Source organism: Mchenga conophoros, linkage group LG19 (genome assembly GCF_057382185.1).
Source record: "Mchenga conophoros isolate Kocher_MC1m ecotype Shallow Benthic linkage group LG19, M_conophoros_male_GT1.1, whole genome shotgun sequence".
In the NCBI taxonomy this organism is placed as follows: domain Eukaryota; kingdom Metazoa; phylum Chordata; class Actinopteri; order Cichliformes; family Cichlidae; genus Mchenga; species Mchenga conophoros.
Window position 1 is genome coordinate 13,119,028 of NC_140544.1, and position 13,494 is coordinate 13,132,521.

General features: G+C 40.4%; 1 protein-coding gene across 4 annotated transcripts in view; it reads left to right on the top strand.

The window, feature by feature from the left end:
- Positions 1-13,494, top strand: part of syt14a (synaptotagmin XIVa) — a 54,054-nt gene that overhangs the window by 1,267 nt on the left and 39,293 nt on the right. The gene's annotated exons all lie outside the window — the stretch shown is intronic.

A 13,494-nucleotide genomic window follows, 5' to 3' on the forward strand; every position in this document is an offset into this window, starting at 1 on the left:
GCATTATTTGAAACAATTCTTTATAATTTTTTCAGCCTCAAACATAACAACATTTTTCCGCACTGACTCCCAGGCCAGTAGATCAGAGTTTTACTAGCCTCTAGTAAGTACAAATAAGCTCATTTAATTGCTTTACACACTGCTGGTTTAATCAGCACAAATATTTCAGTGGTGAAAATTCATTAAATTAAATTCCTATTCCAGTTTTAGACTTGTCCCTGCAGGCATCGCTGCTAAAAAGAGAGGTGGGCAACTGCTCTCAGCCTGCGGCAAAGTTTTTGTGTCAGATTTATACAACACTAAAAATGCAGTCATTTGTAAATCTGACAAACCCAGATTTTATCCAAAGTAAAACATAGAAATCAAATCAAACGACTGTGAAAATCTATCATTGTAAGAAAATTTGAATTTGAATTTTGTATCAGGCAAGAATGGGACACCTTTCTTCTCCCAAAAGTCCAGCAGGAGGTCTCCTCAGTTCCCAGACTGTCTTGAATGGTAAACATGGCCGGGCCCCAACTTTATTGAGACATGTTGCTGCCATCAAATTCAAAAATGATCTTTTTTTCCAGTCTAATCATTTGAAATGACTTTTAAGTTCTGCTGTGAATAAAATCTGGGTTCATGAGATTGTCAAATCATTGCATTTGGTTTTTATTGATATTTTACACAGCATCACAACATTTTGGAACCAACTTTTCACAGGCATGTTCCCAGGTGCAGCGGTGCTGAAAAACCCACACAGTCTATGAAATGCAGAGACAAATAAGTCAGTGTTAGTCCTTTTAAATTGATGTGTTCAGCATTTCATTGTGTGACTGTGTGAATATATGCTGGAGGATTGATTTCAGTTTAGTTAATTTAATATGTTTGATACAGTATCCTCTCCTGCTGTGTTTCCCTTTTGTTTAGTATGTAGAATATCAGAGTTGGGGATGGAAATTCAGAAATGTTGCCCACCTACCCGGGCAGTATCCAAGCTTATCGATTCTTGATTCTTTGCACAGTACACAGAAGATAAGAAGCCAGATGCTTTTTATCTTTCTACTATTAAACCTGTAAAAATAAACATATGTGGACCTACGTTTTTCAACACAGAAAACTGAGGCAACATAAAAACATCACTGATAATGGCACTGGTGTCATCTAAATCTTATTATCTTAGCATCTGAAACTGTAAAGTTATAAAGTTCTCGCTAGTCTTTGGAGGGAGGTGATAAAATAATAGGTCGTGAGGAATACAGGACAGCAGAGATCACCTCTAGAAAACAGCACAGTGACGTGAACTCCAGCTGTAATCTAGGCAAATAGACCATCCATTCTCTTTGGGCCTTCGGGCTCTGATCAGCACATAAAGTAAAGAAACACTTTAAGCGTGTGAGTCATTCATGTGTGATGGAAGAGCTAAATTTGCTGCTGCAGCTTTGTCTATCAGTTTGCTTTTTTTTGTCTAAAATTTTAACAACAGGTTCAGACTTTAAACAAAACAGTCACGTGGATGAAACATGTCAGAAAACAATTAGTGGTCACTAAATATATTAGAAAGGCGTAGGTCACCGGCTCTGTTCTGCCACCATCATGCCTCCTCCTTCATGCCATCTGACATAGAGCTTTATTCAACCACACCCGTAACCTCAACTTCCTCACTAGCATTAGTCAGCAAAGTGCCGTTTCCTGAAGAGTAGTGGTTTGCTGGAGCTAGTCGGCCCCGCCGAGATTTATGGAGCAGCTGTGGGGCTGACTGACACCTGCAGCATCCAGGGATCGGTCTCTCGGCACCAGTGGGAGGCTGTGTTTCTGTCTGTACTTGTGATGTTAGGTTGGGTGAACGTCACGAGGTGTTGGAAAACACAAGTCGATTAATTTCAAGGCAACGAATTGAGCTGTGGGGAAGGCATTGTTTAGATCACAGCACATCATCTAATTTAAAGGGATATTTCTGATGAATAATTTACGAGCTTTTAAAAGGAGAATTAGTCTCTCTGTAAGAAACCACTTAAAACTGAGCCCCAACTAATGGACCAGATTAAACACCGGCCATGCTAATATTGCATGTGTCTTTTAGATGAACGTTTTCAGTAATCTCTGAAACTTGCGGCATTCATGCTGTTTATCAAGTTACACGTGCACAATGTCAGCTACGTTTGCAGACTGGTGTTCAGACACCCGCGCAGACTGTTGTTACTTGTCTCTCCGCTCGCATTATGCAAGTTTTACTTTATATCACCAACAAACAGTCGCTCATTTTCTGCATCAAAGTGTACCAGTTTGCACAGCTGTCATCTACTTTTCAACCCTCCTCGGAGAGGACGTGTCAGCCGCCTGTTGGGACAGCAGCTCCAGCTAATGGCAGGAGATGGTGTAACATCTTAGAACTAAAAGGCAAGCAAGGCTGCTGTGCTTCAATAATATAGGAAAGATTTCTTCAACCAACTGTCATTTCTGGTGCAAGATAGTAGAGCAGTGTTTAAACTGCTGGTCGAGGAATGACGCACAACTCTTAATATCAAGATCACTGGCCAGTGAAACTCCTTCTGTGCTGTCAACACTTTTAATAATGTAGTGTATAAATCACTTTAAACCGCAAAGACATGCAAAGGATTTATTCTTGAATTAAATATTAGAAAAAGTGGTGAAAAAAACAAAACAAATTTAAATTTATTTTCAGTTAAATGTCTAAAAAGAAAAGAAACAAAGGGATATCAGCAACTTTACTTGGGCAGTCTGTCTGTGTGTATTAACACCTATCCAGGTATATTTTGCAGCTCACGTTAGCTTTTTATTTTAATGATTAATCACTGGGTAATTCTCTTTCTTGGCCTGCAGCTGACTGGCCTTACTGTTTCTCCTCTCGTGATCTGCATTAAGAAGGAGGGTCAGTCTAACCACGACCTGCTGCAGGTTGAGAACTGGTTCTTATGCTGCTCCATCAGTTTTACCAGAGCAAAGCAAAGATGAACATGTTGCACGTTGCAGACAAGAATCAGTTATTTTTAAATCTTTCATTTTAGAAAGCCTGTATGTATTCAGCTTCTCATACACCCATCTCTTCATCTATAAACACAATTGGAATCTGTGGGAAAAGCAGCAAATTCTCACATTTAAGAAGCCGGAGGGAATCAGTTTGCAGAAGCTTTTGCGCACTTGAATGGGAGATGAATTTAAAGAGGAAACTGGCAGGAACATTATAAGCATTGTTAATTTTTTCATTTTTAGCCCGAAGGCTTGAGTGAAGTGCGGCTCTCCAATTTCACCTACCTTGATGCCTAAAGGCTACTTTAGAGAGTACTGGGAGACTTTAATAATGTATTCAGTGACATTCAGCTTTGTCATCAGCTCTGTTTATTTTACTAATGCGCCGCTGAATCGCCTTAAATCACCATTATCAAAGCCTGCTGCTTCCCAAATGTTAGAGCTCCTAAAGCATCACTTTTGGACATGCCCGGCACGCTGTTTGTGAAAAGATCACTGAGCAGTTTAAAGGAGCTTGTGAAATTTTAAAAATCTCTGAAAGTAGTCTTTAATTTGTTTAAAAGGGACCAATTTTGCAGAAACCAAATGTTATGTCGACGGGCTCCACTGCATGCATCAGCTCCTGCAACAAGCTGTACTCAGATCGACTGGAAAATGGATTTCACATATCCTGGTTAAGTCCGGCTCTCTGGCTGGCAGATCGAAAGCGGGCAGCTCGCGTGCGTGCTGTTCTGTCTGCGCGGCGTGCATGAAGACTTGTCGAATCCTGAGCTAGAGCCAAGTGCAGAGTAGGCAGGCCAGGGTGTGTTGAGCTGTGGAAATATTATGTGTTAAGTGGAGCTCTACGTGCTGACATTTAGACTTCCAAATCGAAGTGAAATCCCTGCCAGGTCACTTTGCTTCTGGCACCTTTTTTCCACCGGTTTTGCCAGTTTGAAATATACGACTGTTCCATATGTCATTTTAGATCTGATAGACAAAACATCTGAAAACATTAGGCCCGTGCTTCCTCTGGACTGGAGACTCCATCTCCATTTTCCTCTCCATCTTCATGACATGCCACTGTTTGTTATTGCAGAGCGAGAAACAGGATGTGAGGCGATGATTGCCAGTATCTGCCGACCATTTGAGATGAAACAAGCTGTGAGACAGTGTAGCTGGAAAAGAGCACATGCTCCTTGGAAAGCAGTTATTATTGTTAATTCATTATATGATGCTCCAATTAAAGTTCATCCCATATTTTTAGAAAAAACTGGATGAACTGACCACGTGAGGTGTTGCATGCAGTGAGAAACCTGTGGACAATTTTCACCTGTTGATTTGCTTTAGCTGTTTTTGCTAATTGGTTTGTTTTCAGGTCAACTTTAAGATGCAGTGTTTAAATCTAACGGCACGAGGATTTCTGTTGTCTCCACGAAACATTTGAACAAATCTCTGGTTAACACAACTCAGCATTACCTGCTAAAAATATCTCCCCCAACAGCTGGTAGAGTCCAAAATGAAGTTTTTTGGTCCATATTAACATAATAGCATCACACAGATACTGCACATTTGTCAGGTGCTCATCCATGATGAAAAACACTCAGACCAGTCCATCTGGCACCACATTCAAAGTTACTTAAAGGAGCAGTCCCCAACCCTCGGGCCATGGACTGGTCCCGGTCTGTGAGTCGTTGCGAGAGTTGAGGCTCGGGTTGACATTTATGGTTTTCAGGGTTTTTATTGTTTGTTTGTTTTTTAAATCGTTTTTATCATTAACTCAGGTTCCCTGGGTCTTTTCCTGTGCATCATGAATAAATGTTCGTTTTTTTTTTTTTTTTTTTTGGGTATCAGCACTGGTTTTACTTTGTTGTATTTATCTGCAACACTTTAAAGGCCGGTCCGTGAAAATATTGTTGGACAAAAACCGGTCCGTGGTGCAAAAAAGTTTGGGGACTGCTGACTAAAGTACTTTTTTTTCCTCCTGAAAAGAAGGAGGAGAGGGACCTGCTTTGAACTTCAGCAGATCATGTTGACCAAATCTACATGCCTAAATTATCTGATCAGCTGCCATGTGATTGGCTGATCGGATATTTGCGTTGAAGCAGTTGAATGGTGTACTGACTGAAGTGGCCAGAGAATATGTTTATCTACCTATTTTCAGAGGTGGGAAAAAGAAAACATCACCTAAACTGCCAGCTCAATTGACCGAGCAAAGACGTTGTATTAATGTTAAATTGTCATCTTCACTGTTGGAGTATTCAGCATTATATATTTGAACTTTGATGGTGACTGATTTTGTCATTTATGGTACGTAAACACAAGTTAAAATTGTTAATGAGCTAACAGAAATAGTCTATCTGGACTGAGACAGGCTGACAGGAACCTGAAAGGACTTTCTGTTAAATCTGTTTAACAGATTAACTAAATTAAACTCACTGGTTTGATTAAGAACACTGTCAGGTGTCATTATCAGCTTCCAAGACTTGATTAATCCTGGACTAAAAGGAAAGACACTGAAGGCTTCCACAGAAAAACTTTGACTTGTTTATATTGTAAGATGAAGATGAAATGTGGACACAGACCTCACTCTTCTGCGTGGTTTCAGACTCTTGTCTTTAACTGTTTATCTCTCGCAGGATGGGAAGCTTTTAATGAGCAAGCAGGTTTTTTCCAGAGTGTATGTTTCCCTTGGACGCGCTCATGTGGTCCATGTGTTTTACCCGCTGGCACAACAAAGATACAAAGATGAATCAACAATGCTTTTGCTGTATATTTGATTTTCCTGTCATTTCAGCGCTTGTTATCCATTTGAGGCAGACTGAGGGATTTGTTACTGGGAGGATTTTGTGCAGTTTAGCGACTGATTGGCTGTCCACTTGGCATAGGACCAACGAGGGAGGCTGGCAAAAAAATAAAACCGATTATAAGCAAGTAGAGCAAATGTTAATTCATAGCTCATTGTGACATCGACAGACTTTGTTCCAGCAGCAACATCCAGAGACAGATTGAGGTTTAAATATAACAGCTGTGGGCTGATTTGGAGATAATTGTCTGTCATCTTAATTTCATGTTCAAGCTATTAACATCTTATGAGTGACGCTAAATTAGGCAAATCAGGTCTAAAAATAAAGAATCAACTTTAGTATGTTTAAAGAAATGTTTCCATCCGCTGGGATGCTACTGTATTAAAAAGCTGTGATTTCACACCGGGAAGGAAATCCAGTTCAGCAGACCATGCTGTGGAGATGTAGGTATGAAGGAAACTGGTGCTGCTTTGCCATCTTAGAGCTGAGCTGTTGGTAAAGTAGGCTAATCTTTATTATACTGTATCAACCTGAACTCATCGCAGCACATGTTTCATGAACAGCCTGATGTGGTACGACTTTCCCTCCTGGAGCTTCAAGAAAGACATTTAGTGATTTTCCTGCACGTGGCTCAGTTCCCTATGTACACTCAGTTGTACTCGCCTATTTTTGGCTATTTGTTTAATATAATTTATTAATAAACGAACCGAAAGAGTCATTCAGCATTTTTTCACATACACATTAAAAAGTCAGGGGATTTCTGGTGAATAAAAAGAAAATAACCTTCTTGCTACTTGTTTAATTCAAACATTTTTGTATCAGGCATACCAAATATAACTTTGATTGTTAACAAGAGAAACACAACAAGTTTGTCTCCCTGAGTTTTCTTTTCATAACACTTCCTTTTCTGCACCGACCTCAAACAAGAAAAATTATCTGTCCGTTTTTGTTTTAGCTGAACTTTCTGTGCTGCAGCCTGAGTTCATCCATCTCTCCTGGCCAGACACGTACGCCTCGGCAGCCTGATTACAGGAGGCAGGTCGAGGAGATTCCTTAAAAAATCTGGGACAAACTCTATAAATGCTCCCAGTCTGGCCCCAGACGTCTGAATGAGGAAAGACTGGGAAGCCACAGACTTCACCTTGATTTAGTTTGCAGTAGCAAGACATGCTCCCTGGTGAAAGAAGGGGGATAAACAAGAACCTCAATCTTCATGCCGTGTTTTAATGACAGCGGGCAACTTGTTTGGAAATCATGTGATCATGCGAGCTTCTATGTAATGACAAAAGCCTGTCTGTCCTTTTACATCATCAGCACATCAGTAAAGTTACTGCATAAATCTGATTTTTTCTTCTCATTTCTGAATTGTAATATTAAAAGTGAAGTTTACACACTGAAGCTTATCTGGAGTCTCTTATCTTCACATACGTCTGATTGTATGTGAAGAACTGGGGAGGAATTTTCTTCAAAAACTCTGTAGCTACATCATCCATCGTTTATATTGTCGACTGTGCTTGTCATGAGTTGCGACAGGAAAAGGGAGATAATAAACGGACTGGTAGCCTGTTAATATGCTGCTCTGGTTTTTTTGCTTGTACTGAATAAGTGCTGTTGGACTACAACCCAAATTCACACACATTGATGCGGAGCTTTATCGAAGCTTTAAAGTCACTTTTAATGTATCACAGAAACACTGAAACACCAGTGGATTCCTGTAATCTGCTTTGTAGTTGGTTGGTAAAGGTTTTGCTTTGTCATGGAGAGACTAGTCAGTTTTGTGACATGAGCATTGGAATGCAACAATGCCAACTGAAATGGCTGTTTCAAGTTTTTATCAGCTGAATATTTGGCTGGTAGCGCGATACGAGCAACCAGCACTGCGGACTGGCAACGGGGAAAATGTTATTTTTGACAAACATGAAGTCTGTGTGTGTTTATTGTGTTTGTGTGTTTGTGTGTGAGATGAGTGAAGGAGGAATGAAAAAGGAGCATCCTCCCACACACAGCTGCCAAATCGAACAGCAGATCCGTCCTCGGCTGCTTGTTTGGCAAGAAAGATTTCAGGCGCTTTCTTAACTTTCTTAAGAAGCTGTGTTTACATGCAGTAACTATCTGTCACACACCGGCTCAGGTCTTCAGGTTTTATCAGGTTTTCTGTGGCATTGGGTTAATGGATTGATAGCACTTCCTGAGGCTGTTTGAGCAGCGATGAGTTGCTTTCATGTTCACGGAAAACTGATGGTGGTGCTAATGATGCTGCGTGTTAGCTGTAACAGTGTGAGAGCTGGATGTGGCCATGTTAGGAAGCCTGAGGTCTTTACTGTGAATCGATTTCAACATAGCCAGGTTATCTCGATGCTATCTGAATTTACTTACCATTCAATAGTCAAAGCGTTTATTGTCATGTGTGCACAGAAAAAGCATTTCTCTGTACAATGAACAAATAGATAAAATACAAATAGCATGGATAAATAAATGGAGACCAAAAAAATTGAATTTGAAAATAGATTTATGTGCAAAACAATGGCAATCAAAATAAGCGGTGACACAGTTCATAACTTCCCTTCAACTCATTCATGTCACCTAAAAGGTAAACCTGTTTCTCCATCACCTGTTCAGCTCTGATGATTCAGTAAGGACATCTCCTGGTTTCATCTTCATGTTTCCCTCTCACCACATATCCAAACCGACATAATGATCAGCAGCTTTTACAGCTGTGGCTCCAGCAAACATCAGCTGATACTAGAAATTAATATTAAATAAATTCTAACAACAGCTGATCAAGCTTAAACGTGCTGCTGTTGTTTACCGCGACATCCGCTGGTTTCCTCTTTCTGGCGCAAAGTGGGCGATAAACAAACAAGAGAGAAAAGCCGATCAGCTGATCACTGATCACTTTCATGATTGAATGAGAGAAGAAGAGGCAGCTGTGCTCATAAAGACGCAGAATAAATCCAGCTTTGTGTCTTTTTTCATTGTAGCTGAAGTCCGGGACAAACTGTATTCCTTTTCACCTCGATACGAAACGTGTAATATTTTCTCTGAATACGAGACGATTCCGTTTTTTAGGGGACGGGTCACGGTTGGCAACTCTACTAACTAACCTTATGAATAAAATAAAGTTCACTATCAGTAAAATCATAGCACCCACCAAGCTGTATAGAAACTCCGTCATGCTAGCCAGTACACAGTACGAGTTATTGTAACTGACGGTAAAAAGTCAGCAAAACGAAAATAAACTCCACCTAAACTTGGTTTATATCTGACCCAGATAGACTGCAGGTCATAACTTCTTACATGAAGTTCAGTTCACCTGACATTCGGACCGGCGGCTGCCTTGGGTCTCTCCTCCTCCTGCCTCCCCTCTCCCTCATCCACCTGGCCTCTTGTGGCAGCTCCGCCATAGCCACCACCAAACAACCAATCCACCACCTCTCATTGTTTATACTGTTATAAAAAAAATTAAAAATGAAACAAATCATTGGCGCATAAAAACGAAAAATCACCATCGGCCCACCGGCCAGTCCAGCTATGGTAGTAATATATAAATACACTTGTTTTTGACCTGGCGAGCTTTGACTCTGACCCTCTGCTGGCCATCAAAGGGAAGGCAGGTTTAAGGTAATTCAATGTTGGCCTCTCTCTTGACCTCTCTGTTTAGAGAGGACCTGGCGTCCACATATGTGGACATCACATTTTGGGTTGTCTAGACCAAAATACTAAATTTTGCTCTACAAGGGCCTGATATCCACTTAGGAGGACATTATACTGCCACTGTTCTATCGAGATTTACAACGAATGGCGTCTTATTTGGATCTCATTTTTCTCAGAAACAAAAAACATTAAAAAAACAAAGAACTTTTACTTTTGTACACTTTTATATTTTATAATTTTGGCATCCCATTTTAAAGTAGCCTTTTTTCTCATTTGTTGGATTTAATTTGATACGCTTTGATAGTTTCACATCTTTTTCTTTTTTTTCACTGACAAACCGACCTGGACCTTCCACCGTTTCATTGTTAGCTTGGTACAAGTAATGCTCTGAAGTAAAGGTCTAGATTCTTTGGCTTTACGCTGCTGTGATGCCTTTTGTTTCAGTGCTTTCAGCCTTTTGTTGCCTTTGTTCAGCCCTGTACAAACCACTACACTGTCTGAATTCAGCCAGAGCTGCTCAACCTGTAGGCAGATCCCAGAGGCAGCCGTTGAGCTCAGAGACCGGGAGGCCCTCACAAGTGTGAGTAATAGTTCTGAATTACAGTCACCGTCTGAAAGGCCGTCTGCGGCAGAAAGCTGCTGTGAACTCTCTGTAAAGAGTTTGAAAAACAGTGACTGGGTGTCTACCTCATGATATACTGAAGCTTAGGTGGGTGCCCACTGCTGAGCTCAACGTGGAGCTGCCATCCATCGAGTCCGGCCCGCTGGGCTGACAGAGTGTTGATAAAACTCAGACCCACAGAGAACGTCAGCGGCTGAACTGTTGTCTGATGCCAGACTTTCAGATCAAACTCCCTTAACTATTTGTTTGGTTGTTCCCATTTTTATTATGATTGAATAACAGCATGAGATACTGTATTGTTTATGCAACAATCAAACTGTGATACACGAGTGTGTGGTTTATTCCAGGATATGCAGAGGGATTAAAAGACACCCTGTGCTTCCAGTTTTTTTTCTCATGGATAAGGATCAGTGGTGCTTTGTGCAGTCAGATCCATTTTCAATCCATGTTTAGTGAGCCAGCGAGCTGCAGTCAGATGGATTTAAGGATGTTTTAAAATGTTGAGCCTTTGTTTTGCACAAAGATACACAGTTAAATATCTTACAATCTTATGTTGTGGGCTTTTTAAATGTCAGAGGGGCTGCAGACTGACTGCATGTATACTCAGGTTTGGCTTTGAAGGTGATTCCTTACAGGTTTAATGCTCCCTAAAAGAAAAGTCTTTAGAGTTTTGTTGTAAGCGAACATCTTAAACCACTGCACATTTCTAATGTTGTTTTAATATTCAGTTAGTATGTTAAAGTTTGTATAAGTAAGGACGTAATGATGAGTAATGATGATTAATTTTTTTAGCGACTGAAATAAATAAAGGAATAAATAATTTATATTATGGCTGAAATGTAAGAAAAATGCTAATGCAGTCAAATTCAAATTCAAATTCAAATTTTATTTGTCACGTACACAGTCATACACAGTACGATATGTAGTGAAATGCTTGGACAACTGCTCGTGACCTAAAGAGAACAAAAAAGGAAAAGGCTATGAATAAGATAGGAAATAAATATGAAAAATTAAAAAGGGTAAATTTAACTAGGAAGGAATAAAATATAAATTGAGGTTAAAAATGAAATAACTGTACAACACAAATTAGAATGAAGGGTAAATTTAACTGGGAAGAATAAGATAAAGATAAAATATATAAATTAAAGTTGAAAATAAAATAACTGTACAATAAAATACACAATACACAATATAGAACTATATAAGAATGTATGAAGAAATCTAAATATAAATAAATATATACACAATAACAGCAGCTGTACAAGTATTAACCGGAAATGAAGAATATAGTGACCAGTGTTGTGCAAAACCAAAGTCCAGAAAGTCCAGTGTGTGTGTAAGAACCATATGTGTGGGTCAGTACTGTGTGGTGGTGTGATTGAGAGACCGTATCGCCTGCGGGAAGAAGCTCCTCCTCAGTCTCTCTGTGTTGGTCTTCAGGGAGCGGAATCGCTTTCCTGACCTCAGCAGAGAGAACAGTCTGTTGTTGGGATGGCTGAGGTCCTTCACCATCTTCCTGGCCTTGGTCCAGCACCGCCTGCTGTAGATTGAGTGCAGGTCAGGGAGCTCGGAGCGGATGGTGCGCTCAGCTGACCGCACAACCCTCTGTAGAGCTCGTCTGTCCTGCATGGTGCTGTTCCCGAACCAGGTTAAGATGTTTCCCGCCAGGATGCTCTCTATGGTGCACGAGTAAAAGTTCCTGAGCACCTTGGAGGGCAGTTGGAAGTCTCTCAAGCGTCTGAGGTGGTAGAGACGCTGTCGGGCCTTTTTCACCACGGTGTTGATGTGACAGGACCATGACAGGTCCTGCGTGATGTGAACTCCGAGGTATTTGAAGCTGTCCACTCTCTCCACTGGGCACTCGTTGATGACGGGGGTCTGGTAGTTCCTCTCCTGCTTAGTGCTGAAGTCCACTATCAGCTCCTTTGTCTTACTGACGTTTAGAAGGAGGTTGTTCCTCTGGCACCAGTTCTCCAGATTCCTAATCTCCTTCAGGTAGGCCGTCTCGTTGTTATCAGAGATCAGGCCCACCACGACGGTGTCATCAGCAAACTTGATGATGGTGGTGGAGCTGGTAGTGGCCACACAGTCATATGTGTACAGAGAGTACAGCAGGGGGCTCAGAACACACCCCTGGGGGGCTCCAGTGCTGAGAGTGGTGGAGGCTGAGACATGTCCGCCCATCCTTACTGCCTGTGGTCTGCCAGTTAGGAAGTTGGAGATCCACTGACACATAGATGAGCTGAGTCCCAGATGCTCCAGCTTGGTGGTGAGTGTGGAGGGAATTATGGTGTTAAATGCAGAGCTGTAGTCTATGAAGAGCATTTTAACATAATGTCATGAAATCAAACCAAGTTTATTCTCCAATTGGTGTTTTCAAAATGTTAAGCACTGTCCCTTCCACTGTGACCCCTCAGCACAGGTATTTAAACTGGTATTTTTTTCTCTTAAACTCTTCACTAAAGGTGCAATCATACCCAAAAATAAAAAATTAAAAATCATGTTACATCTCGGAAAACTCGTGTTGGAAATAACTGATTGTTAGAGGCTGAAAATGTACACAAGTAAAAGCTTGATAATTATTATAATTCATTATTCACATTTCATTTCAGAAGATTTTTTTATTGAATGATGATACACAGTGAATGTTTATCATGAAGGATGGTAAACAATGAAAGGATGACATATGTGTTTAGACACTGAAAGCTGGTAGGTTATAATGATGAACCAGGGAACCAGTGAAAAGTACTCTGCAGCACACTTAGCTTAGCATAAAGTCTGGAAGCAAAAAAACAATTTCTACCCATATAAATTAAATGAACGATAAATATTGTGTTAATTAAAGATAGAGCTGGGCTGGAATAGTTTGTCCACTTTAAGGATTCGTGCTAACCCTTCTCCTAGTTTTGAACAGTTGTTACATATTTACTCATTTCTTTTCAGTTCTTGTGTTATTTCCTGTGCTTTGCCTGTTCAGAGTGAGACTGTGCAGGTAAAGTAGATGATTCAACTCTGGGCAATGTGCTGTAAGCTCCACACATGTATGCACACCACACACTTGTGGTATGCACATAAGAAACACAAACCATGCACATTGCGTACAAAAATAATAATAATGTAAATACTGCGAATCCATGTACATGTTGTAATTACTCTAAAGGCTGCTCTTGTATCAGTGTAAATGACCCTGCTACAAGTGTATGTGTGTATATATATGTTGTGTGTATATTTTGTATATACATACGCATACTGTTTGGACTTTGGATTAGATGGCAAACTTTCATTGTTTTTAGTAATGTACTTTTCAATGACAGTCTGACTGAATGTAGCTTAATTTAAAAGGTAGTGAAGTTAAGCTGAAGCTCACATAACCAGCTATTGTGCATAATTGTGCAATAAAACTTTAATAAATGCAAGAAGGATGTTTCTGTGTTAATCGTCCACATCCAGCTGTCACCA